The 13,694-nt window shown below is 43.1% G+C and overlaps 1 long non-coding RNA gene across 2 annotated transcripts in view; it reads left to right on the top strand.

Annotated features, from left to right (window-relative positions):
* Window positions 1-12,844, top strand: part of LOC127006316 (uncharacterized) — a 286,097-nt gene extending 273,253 nt beyond the window's left edge. Inside the window, exons 1-3 of one of the 2 annotated variants that reach the window (XR_007759469.1) lie at window positions 9,694-9,832; window positions 10,083-10,291; window positions 12,648-12,844. This is a non-coding gene — a long non-coding RNA (uncharacterized LOC127006316). Of the gene's footprint in view, window positions 1-9,693; window positions 9,833-10,082; window positions 10,292-12,647 lie in introns of those variants that run through there. The other variant, XR_007759468.1, reaches the window with a different exon arrangement.
* The last annotated feature ends 850 nt before the right edge of the window (window positions 12,845-13,694 follow it).

Genomic DNA, 13,694 nt, shown 5'->3' with positions numbered 1-13,694 from the left:
AGGAAAAGAACGATGAAAAAAGAGTTGGATAAATATAGGAAGATACATACATATATACATATATACATAAATAGACAGAAAGTCAGAAATACAGCCATATAAACATACAGACAGACACACAGACAGACAGCTAGAAATACAGACATACCGACAGAAAGACAAAGACAGGCATATGAACTAAATGACTGAAACAGAAAAAAAAACAGGTGGACAAACAGACAGGCACAAAGAAACATGCACAGACAGCCAACTGAACAGACAAACAGACCCACTCAAACACCGACAGAAGCACAAACACACACCGACAAACGCTAATGGGAAACGAAGAAAAACGGACGTCAACGAGCGCCGCAGGAAGTCCTCCCTTTGACTTGCATCCTTTTACGTCGTGAGGCTTAGATAGCGTCGGGGCGAAGGGGTTCCCGGCGTGACAACAGCAGAAAAAGACGGTGGCGGTGGTGGTGGAGGTAGTGACTGTGAAGGTTGTGATGGTGGTGGAGGTCCTGTATAAGAAGGATAGGGTGTTTTGTTTAATAATCTTCCGAGGCAGTAACTGAACATTGCGGCTCTTCACCAAGGACGTACGGGGCTTTTTGAACAGGGACACCGTGAATTTCTCTCTCTCTCTCTCTCTCTCTCTCTCTCTCTCTCTCTCTCTCTCTCTCTCTCTCTCTCTCTCTCTCTCTCTCTCTCTCTCTCTCTCTCTCTCTCTCTCTCTCTCTCTCTCTCTCTCTCTCTCTCTCTCTCTCTCTCTCTCTCTCTCTCTCTCTCTCTCTCTCTCTCTCTCTCTCTCTCTCTCTCTCTCTCTCTCTCTCTCTGTGTGTGTGTGTGTGTGTGTGTGTGTGTGTGTGTGTATATATATATATATATATATATATGTATATATATATATATATATATATATATATATATATATATATATATATAACATCTCTGCCGCTTGTCTATCTGTAAACATCCTGGACGTCTGCTGTAAAATCAACATTCTTTTAAATCCTAATTGTCATCAAGGAACAATTTGTTTAGTTACTTGGGCGAAGTTTAGCGTCATTGTCCAATTGTCCGTGTAAGTGTGGCCGCCTCGGATACAAAAAAAGGAGGAAAAGATTTAAGGTGGACAAAAAAACTTAAGTCAGGTTCGACTTCGCTTTGGTCTTCTCATTTGCAACATTAGAAGATTCAGTACTATTGCTCTCTGGCTCATTGGAGAAATTGGTTTCATGCTGACTCGGCCCAACCACCTTGTTTAGAGAATTACAGGTCGGTAACTCAGCCCGGGTGAGGGAAGAAGAAAAACGCAGTGAAGAAAATGAGAGCAAAAAACACCACTGACTCGAGGCACAGAGAGAGGGTGTCCCGCGGCCTTCACAGCGAGGACACGCATTAGGGGCCCGAATAGCCACACTTGCGACCTGGCATTCATGGGTTGTTTATGAGACTTAAAGTACCACATGTCCCGCGATCACACCTGAGTCCTGGCTTGTCGAGGTGGCACGAGGGAGTCTGCCCGTGAGAGTGCCCGGCGGGGTGAGGTGGATGGGGCGGCTGAAGGGAGAGAAGGGAGAGGAAGGGGAAGGCAGAGATAGGGGAGTGGGGTGAAGAGGAAGGAAGGCATTGGAACGTGTTATGTGAACCGATGCTTGTTGGAAAGGGCGGGATAGTCAGTTCTAGCTTTCTGGGAGTATGTTTTGAGGTTCTTTATTATACTCACTTATGTATTGCCAAAAGGTATGCAAATGAATGTGACTTAGTGGGAAAATGTCGCCAAATACTGCACTGGAAAATCCAATAGTGTAATGTATGGCATCGAATTTATTCATATTTTTTTGGAATAATAGATAATTTTGTGTGTATAAGTGTGTGTGCCTGTACGTGTTTTATTGTTAAATAAACTACGCGTATTATTTTAATTGGAGGACAAAACCGAGTGATAGAGACATTTGTGTTAAATCGAAGTCTGTTGATCACTGGCTAGTGTGACGTGCATTAAGGTAAATCTTTTGAGAGAGAGAGAGAGAGAGAGAGAGAGAGAGAGAGAGAGAGAGAGAGAGAGAGAGAGAAAATCAAACAATATGAGCACAGGTATAATAGGAGGGTACCATAATTTTAATTCTTTCCTTCTTTCTTTTGTTGTTCAGCCACCCCAATTGTTGCGGGGTGAGGCGAAAGTATATGAAGGATGAAGGTGAAAATGATGGAGTGAAAAAACAAAAAGTACAGAGACGATTTTAGGCGAAAACTACAGATACGATTTCTGGAAATAAGAGTTGAATTGATATTTATTGATATTCAGATACGTTTCTTCAAAAAATATCAATAGAACAAGTCAAATATACCTGTTAAGTTCGCAATACATCACTGAAAAAAAAAAACGTTACTAAATTGTATAATGACAAATAAGCTACTCGACTTTCGTTTCCTGTTAAGGCGTTGAAGGTGAAGGCAATCTAGAAGACATGAAATAAATCAGAGCTTTGACACAAAAAAAGATTAATGAAATTATTAAATAAATAGGAAATGAGAACTATAAGCAAATATATGTTTAAATACCAGGATAAATATCATGTTAATTATCAGCAGAAGCAGCATTTTCAATAGCGAATCAGGAGGCGAACGTCAGCAAAAGAATAGCTGGTTGGAATCCATACACGAAAAAGGGTAGAAAAATGTAAAATATTCACACAAATGGACAGTGCATTAAACCTAAATGAATATTCAGAAAAGTAATGCATAATATTCTCACTGTCTTCCTTCTTGTTTGTGTCTGTTTGTTAGTCTGTCTGTCTTTCTCTGTGTACATGTATATAATTATGAATGTCTGTATGCATGTATCTATGTTTGTATGTATACGTATGTGAAAGAAAAGCTTCAGACGCTGCATTAGGTCGCAGACGAAATCTAATATATTTTAACGAGTGTTTAGAAGTAATGAGTGTGGACAAGCGTTGTTAAGAAGAGCTGATGGCAGGGGGACGGTTATGGTACCTGACTGTTAGCCCAAATACGGCACGCGACCAAGACAAACAGAACGGAGGAGTTGAAATAATAAGGTTTCTTAATATGACCTGCACGGCAAACAGAAGACAGGGTTAATGAAAAAAAAATTACCTTGGCATTCCACTTTGTACCTCCTCCTTCCCTTCCTCCTCTTCCCTTTCCTTCTCCATTTAACGTTTTTTCTTCCAACCACTCATAACCTACACAGGCGATTCACTCGTAGGGTAGTTAGGACACAAAGCCTCAAGAATCTCGAGAGACTTTGGTAGGACAGACGGTCTGCTCCGTGGACGGGGCGGGTTAGACGACCCACCGCGGCTCACAGGTATGCAGTGCAGGCTCCTCGCCCAGACTAGCTCTGTGTGGCGCCTTTTTTATATTGTTTTTCGAGGCAGAGGAATTTTTGTATCCAAGGCTATACAAGTTTTCGTCGAGTAATCGCAGCGCCGGCAATGTTTAACCATTTATGCCAACACGTTTTATACGCCGCAGCAAAAAAGTAATGATAAAGGCAAGACTACTCCATGCTATGATACTGTGTATGAAAGATCGTTATATAAGACTTGCAACTCAATTTCCCCGTGTTGAAGAGAAATTATATAACTTGATTAGTACTAAGCTAACAAGAAACGCCGGATTATACTATGTTATTCTGATCAATCTCACAGCATCAGTGCGGCCCCGCAAGGTCGGGGGAGCTGATGCTGTCAAGATATGAAAACAAAGGCAAAGTGTGAGGTCCAGGAGGTGGCCGGCTTGTTCCCTACCCGCGCCGAGATGAAAATGCCGCCTCGCCACCTAAAGCATGAGAATAATAACTTCCACGGGACTCAGGCGCTCTAATGAAAGTGTCTCTGTGTGGTCCTCGGCGATTCTTTTCTTTTCTCTCAGAAGCGCGTGGCGTCGTGGTGGGTAACGCATAACGTTTACGCCGCCTGTTTCTGGTCCCGGAGCCACAATGCATTAGGGGCAGCAAAGCCTGACATATGAATCCAAATTTACGTGAAAGCGAGCTAATGCTGAAAAATGGCACGACAACAAGCTAAACCTTTTGAATAGTCACGAGTCACCGCAATAAATGAAGCTGAATCCGAAAGTACATTAATTTTTCAAAACGTTGCGTACTTGGCTGCTCGAGCTAAAACACTAAAGCACTATAGATACACACTTACACAAAGAAATATTGGATTAAAGATCACCGAGGCTATGGACAGTGCATTATTTAAGAATGTTTTGTCTTTTAACTTATATATTAGCAGTCGAGGCGTTGTAGAGACACTTCGTTCTCTAGCTTCCTCCCTTACGGCAACTTTCGATGCTTCAGAAGAAAAGTAAATCAGCGCCAACACCATCACACGCCTCACGCACCACCTGTCACCTGTAGGACACACCTGCATCACGCACCTGGCCGCGACGCTCTACCCTGAAGGCGCATGTGTAGCCGGACGGAACTATGGGACTCGTAAGTTATGAGGCAGCGAGGGTTATGACGCACCTGAGGGGAGGAGAGTGTTATGAAACAGGATTTATGAAAGTCAATGGGGCTGAAAGGAAAGTTACGACAGGTTTGAGAGAGGAAGACGGTAGCAGAATAATTATCAGGGCAACACGTTAAGAACCTGAATTTCTGTTATCTTTGGCAGTAATGGCGGAAAAGCGTGTGAACGGTCAGTTGTAGGTTTGGCGTTAGGAGAAATTGTTATTCAGCAAATGAGAATCAGGATATGGAATGCTGATTTATTTGGTGTTTTACTATGTGCGTATGTATGGATGATTGTGTGTGTGTGTGTGTGTGTGTGTGTGTGTGTGTGTGTGTGTTTGTGAGAGAGAGAGAGAGAGAGAGAGAGACGTGGTTCCTGCATGAAAAGAAGAAAAAAAACGTATTGTCGGCTTGATTTGCCTTTCAACTAGTGCAACTTTTATTGCATGAACGTCATAAGAAAAAAAATACTCTTCTGGTCATTCTTCCTCGTCGGTGTAATTGTAACTTTGTATCCTCTATAATTACAACACAAACTTGGTGTTTTTTCTTGTCGTGTCAACTTTGTAAATAATTTGGAAGCGGCCCTCGTAAAGAGCTTGCATCCTGGTTTTTACATTTATGACCAAAGCGAGGAGTTTTGTGCCTCGCTACGTTAATACACTTTGTAAATGCTTATGCCGCTCGATGGATGATTCTGCTTGAAACATAAATATCAAAAGTTTGCTTAACAAGAGAACGAATCTGTAAACGTCTTTTGTCTTCCTTAGAGTCTTATGGAGTAACGTTTTTCTTCCCTTTTTCATTCTACACGCCTATCCACGTTCATCCGCGCATGTGAACGTAAAGACCACCTGCAATTCAACGCCCTGCAAACATTGGTTAAATAAATACCTGCTTGTATTTCGCACATGTAATCTGCGAGAACGTTATGATGATTTACCGTGCGACACACACACACACACACACACACACACACACACACACACACACACACACACACACACACACTCACGCGGAGCACACACAATCACACACGATACTCAGAGCTGCACTTCACTCACCGGACAGGGAACAATTGCACTGATACACGGGGCCAAATTACACAAGCACCGAGAGCGAACACACAGCCACACGCACTATTACACACACAAAGGAGGACGGCTGGAAAAACAGGAGTGCAGCGAAATTGTTTTATGAGTGACCAACCTCACGCTCCACGGCTCCGCCCGGTTGTGGCGAGGAGAGGCGACCATCAGATTGTGAGTATTTATCGATGAACCAAGCAAGGGGGAGCTTTGGACTAGACAGGGGGCACAAGCAGCCAACCACTGTGCCGGGAGAGGATCCAGCAGGGAGCTTCGTGCAGTGAGGAAAGCTAAGCATAGGAGAAAAAACTATCAACAGATAAAACATAAATAATAAGAGCTTTGCACCAGACAGGATGCAGCAAGAGGGAGAACTTTGCGCCGGTCAGAGGTCTTGCACAAATCAGCCAAGCACTGCACAGTTTGTACAAGAAACAAGAAACCAAGCAAGGGAGGGCTTTATTGCATACAATGAACCACCAAGAAGCTAATCAGTGTTACATAAAAAAAAATGAACAGGCAAGACTTTTGTATCTTTAAGGAAAACCAAAAAAATACAACTCCATGCCTGGCCGGGGAGTATCAGGGAACAAATTTATTTTATTGTGAAGATTCTGGCAAGGCGGCTCTGCACCAGGAGAGTAGCCAAACAAGAAAATAATAAATAAATTAATGGAAATATGAGCGCCGCGCAAGGCAGGAGGGTAAGTAAAAGGTAAAGTTGGGGGCAAGTCCTAGGTTGCGCGTGGCCTCGGTGCTCATTTCTGTTGCATTGGGCCTTGAGCCTGCGGCGGGTAAAAACCCATCACCCCGGGACACAAGGCAAGAGTGACATCTGGGTTACCACAGTTTACCTTCCCTAGCTTTTACCAGGTACCCACTCATCAACCAGCCCGAAAGCTGTGCGCCGACTGCCCGGGCCGGGTTTTAATCCCGGGTCCACGGAGTCGTAGCCAAGCGTGTTAACCATTGCACCACGGAAGCACAGGAGAGTACGAAGAAAGAAACCCATGTTACAGGAAAAACTCCGGTAAGGAAGCTGTGTACCAGGGAGGAAAGCAAGCCTACAAGAACAGTGCTAAAAGGAAAAGTGGACCAGGAAATGTGTGGTCTACCTGAGATAAAAGGAAAAATAACAAACTGTACTGAGAAAACCATGTAAGGGTATCACTGCGGCAGGGCGAGGCGGGGAGGAGAGCGGCAAGGCAGGGGTGAGCGAGGCAGAGGCAGGGGAAGGAATGGGCACATAACACGAGGTTGAGAAGCACCTCGTCCGTTACAGGGAAACTGGAGCGGCAGAGCAAGCACCGCGGCAGGGACACGGACAGCCTCGGCGGGCCTCTGCGATTCACACAGTAACAACACACCACAGCAGGCGGCCACGTCCTCCCTTTATAATAACACGTATAATTACCGTCGTTTTAGTTTATTATTCTGAACCAATTACTCGTTTTTTCTCCCTAAGCGGACAGCCTTCGGAGATCTGTATGAGAGATAGTTATTAAGGCCGGTGGAGGAGCTTTAAACCGGTCATAGCGAAGTGGTTTAGTGCTGGTTTAAGTGGACTCTTATCTTGATTTAGTGTGTAATCATGGGCGGAGAGAGAATGGTAAAAATTACGCCAAGGCAGGAAGGCGGGAGGGCAAGGGAAGGAGGGGAGAGGGAATGGGGCAAAGAAGAGGAGAAGGTGGATTAAGCTTTGATTGGGGAGGAGCTATGTGTGTGTGTGTGTGTGTGTGTGTGTGTGTGTGTGTGTGTGTGTGTGTGTGTGTGTGTGTGTGTGTGTGTGTGTGTTTCATTCTTGCAAAGTGGGACTGTGTTGTGGCTTTCGTCCATGCATTTCTGTAATCCTATGAAGTTGGTGGTTAAGCTTTGATTGGGGAGGAGCTACATGTGTGTGTGTGTGTGTGTGTGTGTTTCATTCTTGAAGAGTGGGACTGTGTTGTGGCTTTCGTCCATGCGTTTCTGTACTCCTTTGAAGTTTTTATTTCGTTGTCTGCCTATTTTTGCACTAATGGAAACAGTTAAAGGGCAACAAAACACAGGAAACAAACAAACAAAAAAATACTATGATGATGTTTTATACAGAAAAGAAATAATATGTACCGCTATTCTACGTTCATTCTGTTGGTTGAGTTGCATTGCGTCGTAACGTGGTGTTTGCTGGTCGCTTTTGCTCCAGTTTGATAATTGCGCTGCTTTGTATCGTTGAAAAGTTCTTGTGTTAGATAATATAATTCTAGTTAGGTGATTCACGTTGCGATGGATTGCTGCAGGTCATATCATATTGCGTTGCACAGTTTTTTTTCGTTATTGTGTTTTCTTCTATACCCAAAAAAAAAAAAAAAAAGAGTAGGTTTGTCCCATGTTCATTTTAAAGGTAAATAAATCTATGGTGTATTGTAAAGGGATACCTATAATAAGGGAGTGGGGGTGGTGAGTGTAATAATAATAATAATAATAATAATAATAATAATAATAATAATAATAATAATAATAATAATAATAATAATAATAATAATAATAATAATAATAATGTGTGTGTGTGTGTGTGTGTGTGTGTGTGTGTGTGTGTGTGTGTGTGTGTGTGTGTGTGTGTGTGAGATTAAGGCAGCGATCTCAAAGGGGTAAGATATATATTTAGAGTGACCCTCTTCCTTTAAATGGCGTTAGAAGGAACAACACAAGAAAATTCCAAAAATATTCTGCTGTATAGTTTTTCATCTAATATTTCTGATTGCTTAATTGTCCTTACAGCTTATTCTTCGTTAAAACTTTTACACTCTCTCTCTCTCTCTCTCTCTCTCTCTCTCTCTCTCTCTCTCTCTCTCTCTCTCTCTCTCTCTCTCTCTCTCTCTCTCTCTCTCTCTCGTTGACCAAAAGTAAATAATTAACGTAGAGCTTCATGGACATTATCCACATCACCGCAAATCTTTAACCCCCGCCATCAGGTTCTTGCTCACTCACTCAATAAGTTTACGGTCAGGAACAGCTTTTTTTTCCATGATTTTCAGTCGTGGGCAATTATTGAGACTCCCTCCTACCTGTGTTTTGGGTGTCACACTCAAGCCCGTGCTGAAAGTTTACATTTGTTTAGAACTGTGGAAGTAATTGTAGGCACTCGTGATTTTTTGTTGATTTTTCGTTTTTTGGCTTTTTTGTTTTGTGTGTTTGTTAGTGTGTGTATATATTTGTGTGTGTGTGCTGATGTGTGTGTGTAGGGGGGGGGGGGGGAGTGGAAGGGGATATAAGTAGAGGAAAAATATGTATGTGAGTTACCTTTTTATTTGCTTCTTGGTCAAACATGGTTATTTAATTTAACAGAAATAAAATTTGCTTAGAAACAGATTTTTACAAGTGGTTAACAATTGCAAGCTAACGACGACTTTACACATTTCAGTATTGACATTTCAGTGCTTTACGGCCTAAGAATATAATAAAAATAAAAAGTTGTGTACTAATAAAGTATATGAACAAATAAAAGCAATTTCAGTGTCAAAGGAAACTGCCTATAGTCACTTAAACCTGTCCTGCAAATAACTCTTCGCGCCCCGCAGTGTTCGAAGCTCGCGCCGTGACATCACCACCGAGACGAGGAGGCGGGCGGGCGAGGTGGATGCCAAGGTGAGGGATCTCGTGAGAAATTCATCTTTGTCCTCGGTGTCACGAGACCGCCAGAGGTATGGATGGCTAGAGAGTGTCGCCAAGTTGTAGGGACCTGCGGAAGTCTATGAGAAAATGAAAGGGCAAGTAACGAAAGTGCTTCATTCTACCGGCTCTGCTCAAGGGTTTTGTTTCATGTCTCGGAAGTCGTGTGAATTGGAGGTGCTCTCTAAATGATTATTGGGCATTGGACACATCAGTAAATCAATCGCATATAAGAGCGTAACACTGAGCATTAATCAAAGTCATGTTGTACATCTTGATTCATTGTAGAGTGAAGTGAAATATGATAAAACAATTCATTCGGATTCCCAGCTTCGAACATCTGGGGCGAACAGGAACTTTGTCGTGAAATCCTAGTCAGTTGAGCCTCAAACCGCAGCTGGTGGAGACGCACGTGCCCGACCTCCCTGAGAGGAGCCGCCAGCCATCACATCACCCTCTTAACGGAGCCCCAGTGAGTTTTTCTGCGATCCGTGTTGAGCTTGTAGGCCACCCGTAGAAAGGATGTAGGAGTACAAGTTTGATGAAAAAATACGAGACTTTTTGTATGAAATAACACAGCCATTAACGCTCTGACTTTAGTGACGCTCCGTCCTTGCAGGTCAGTCAGGAGAGTGTAATTGGCACATAGCGTCGATAGTTAACTGTTTTCGTTTTTTTTTTATTGATTTTATCCTGCATTGTTATCTGCAAATAAGTGACTCGTGTGTTTGATTGAAAGTTACTGTATGTGGTGTAAGCTCGGGGTTTAGGTAAGAATTACGGATATGCACGTTATATTTGAGTTAGGCGGCTGGATTAACCAGCTAACCTAAATGATGAGTTTCCTCTTTAATTTAAATCTTTTTCAGTGGGAATTGCTGAAGTACCGAAGGATGTGATTTACCAGACCTTCAATCCACGCACTGAAAATTACGGATGATGATTATTGGAAGCTGCAGTCTCGTCTATAAAAGAGGGTTGAACGTCCTTCCATGTGAGAGGAGCCAGAGGGGATGACGAAACACCCCGCCCATTCTTCATGGAGCCGACGAGCATGGATGGGCGTCTTCAGTGTATGGTGAGTCACTGTTGGACGTTGAATAAGTATTTGAGGAAAACTAGCTCGGGATGTTGGTGTGGTTTAGACTGTAACCCGAGGAAGGATTGGGGATGGGTTTAAAGTACTCCTTTCTAGGATTACTACTAATGAGTGTAAATTTTTGAATCGGTTAAAAGGCGAAGTTGGGGCATACGCTAAAACTGCGCGTGGCTGTGGTGCTAATTTCTGTCTCATTATCTCTTCGAGCGTGTGATGTGCATGAATCTATTTTTCCCGGGGCACAGGTCCAGTGTAGCATCCGGGTTACCACAGTCTACCTTCCTCAGGTTTCCCCAGATAACCACTAATCGACCATCCCTGGGGCGAGTTGCACGCTGACTGCCCGGGCCGGGATTTGAACCCGGGCCCGCGGATTCGTAGCTAGTTACTCTAACAATGCACCACGGAGGCGGGAGTCTGTAAGAAGAGAATTTTAAAGTTTTGTTTTTATCTCTTGTGGTAGATCGACACTCAGTCCAGGTCGGAGTTTGCATTCTATTGACCTTTTTCTGTTCATGAAGTTCCAAAGACAGTTCACTTCATAGCATTCTGCTCTCGACAGCATTGTGCAGAAAATGTTTCAATCAGTTTCCTTATGTAATCTTATTTTTCTTGTTTTACGCTCGTTTATCTGTATGACCATTAAATCAATACGATTCAATCTAAAATGGCCCTTGATCCTTATCTATGAACTTTGGCTGTTTCAAATTGATATATCCGAAATAATTTCAGAACATAACTTACATGGATGACACACTCACCCAGCTGTTCATCCTCCCTTTCGGCTGGTCGATAAATGGGTACCTGGGGAAACCTTAGAAAAGTAGCCGTGGTAACTCGGATGTCACACTGACCCTGTGTCCCGGGGCATTGGGTTCTTATCACAGGCTCAAGGGTCAATGCCACGGAGATGAGCACAAAGGCCACTCGCAGCTGTAGTGTATGCCCCTAACTTTACCTTTGCCTATATTAGTCGAATATGTGACCTCGAAAGGGAAATGTTTGAACTACCTTTTTTAATACATACATGAGTGATTTTTTTTTTTTTACAACAAAGGAGACCGCTCAAGGGCACACAAAAAAGGAAACTATAATAAAAAAAAAAACGCTAATCGCTGCTCCCAAAAAGAATCCAAGAAGGTGGCCGAAAGAGGGGTTAGTGTGCAACAATTACTTGACCGAGTTACATAATAAGGACAATTTTCGTCGCATTGCTCCTGTAAGAGAGAACAGAGGAAGATGCCAAACGAATAATCCAGTTAATTCGTGAGGTGTCGTAATATTAATTCCTTGGACTAGTAAACTGTAGGATGCAGGAAAACCGTAGAAAAAAGCTGCTCGCTGCTCATCCCATCCTCTCTTCCCTCCTCGTCTATCCCCTTCTTTCCCTTACCTTACCTTTCTTTTACCTTATTTACTTTTTTTTTCTCCAGTACCTTTTCTCATCTTCACCTTCAATTACCACCCTTTCATATCTTCTCTACTTCTCCTTTGCTCCTGCTCTTCCCTTCCCTTACCTTACCCTTCTATCCCGTGCCATCCTTCACCTCCTAGCCTAGCAGGTGGGCAGGTGTAAGGGATAACCAGGTGATTAGGAGTGTGTACTTTACCCGTGCTTAATTTACCATTACGAACTTGTTGAATATACCATTATTATACTCACAATAATGATAACTACATCCATTTATTATATTTTTATCATAATTTTCAGTTGCTTTAGTAATAGTAGCAATAGAGTACGAATATTATTGTTATATTTACCAATTTGATGAAATACTAAGAAAGAATAAGAAATGTAATGTTCAGATCATATCATGCGTATAATTTTTAACTGATTGGCAAGCAAAGTAAGAGAGGAGCTACCTAGAAATTGTGGAAATCAGGGCAGACAGAGGGCCAGGCGGAGAGATTAAATTAGAGGATTTGTCGGAGGATGGAGTACTCAAAGATCATACCGAGAACTGGAAAACAATAGGGAAGGCTTTTGTCCTGTTATGGATTTAGTAATAGCTGAAAATGATGAGGTTGTGTTCTTGTGAGTGCTTATTTTGAGCTGTACCGACTCACTTTAGATGTCTTGCTGTGAAACGAAGAGGTGCGTACACAAGAACAAGCTTTAAAACAATCCAAAAATACCCATGTTGAAAATTAATTATCTCAAGCTACTTTTCAGTTAATATATCTTCACTTTGATAATCGAGTAAAACAAAACTTGAGAGTAACACTTTATTGGGGAATTAATTCAGCCTTCTTGAATAATCAGATTAATCTTTCCTGCTGCCTTCGTGTTAAAAATATTCGTAACGTCAACTTAATGCACGACTTTCTCCAACAGCCGGTTTTTCACAAAGGACGCGGGGCCACACCTCCTGACGGCTGAAGAACGCAGAACGCATCGCCTCCCACGACCCCAGGCACGCACACATCTGCCGTGGCTGTGTGAGGGAAGTGCTCTTGGACGGGCTGGAGGTTGCAGAGTTCCAAGGTACAAGAAGAACCGAGAAGAGGGAGACAGGAAAGACGGAATATAGTAGTGTGTGAGTAGGGGATTAAGGATGGCAGTAAAGACGAGTAGAGGAAGGAAAAGGAGGCAAAGAGAACGGGCACAATATGAACAGAGAGGAGGGAATTAGGGAAAGCAAAGAGAAGAGAAGAGAAGAGAAGAGAAGAGAAGAGAAGAGAAGAGAAGAGAAGAGAAGAGAAGAGGAGAGAAGAGGAGAGGAGAGGAGAGGAGAGGAGAGGAGATAAGAGAAGAGGAAAAGAGAAGAGAAGAGGAGAAGAGAAGAGCAGAGAAGAGAAGAGAAGAGCAGAGAAGAGGAGAGAAGAGAAGGGAAGAGAAGAGAAGAAGAGAAGAGAAGAGAAGAGAAGAGAAGAGAAGAGAAGAGAAGAGAAGAGAAGAGAAGAGAAGAGAAGAGAAGAGAAGAGAAGAGAAGAGGAGAGGAGAGGAGAGGAGAGGAGAGGAGAGGAGAGGAGAGGAGAGGAGAGGAGAGGAGAGGAGAGGAGAGGAGAGGAGAGGAGAGGAGAGGAGAGGAGAGGAGAGGAGAGGAAACATGGAAACATGGAAACATGGAAACATGGAAATGCAGGCAACAGAAAGCCTATTGGCTCATTACGAGGTCGCCCGCTTGGGTGATTTAATCTGCTCGACCGCCACTTGGGGCTTGGTGAGCAGATGAAAGCACCTCGATATTGAGGAGCAGATGGAAGCCCCTCGTTATTCAGTTTACTCCTGACGCAGCGAAATGACGGTCGATTCTATATTTGAAGGAGTTGATGGTATTCGCATTTACTACTTCTGAGGGAAGATTGTTCCAGTGGCGGATGACTCGGTTTGAAAAGAAACTCCTTCCAATGTCTGTGTTACATCGACTCGACTGAATGG

This window comes from Eriocheir sinensis, chromosome 3 (genome assembly GCF_024679095.1).
Source record: "Eriocheir sinensis breed Jianghai 21 chromosome 3, ASM2467909v1, whole genome shotgun sequence".
NCBI classification, from domain to species: Eukaryota; Metazoa; Arthropoda; class Malacostraca; order Decapoda; family Varunidae; genus Eriocheir; species Eriocheir sinensis.
The sequence above is the reverse complement of the archived record's forward strand: the minus strand, read 5'-3'. Positions and strand labels throughout refer to the sequence as shown.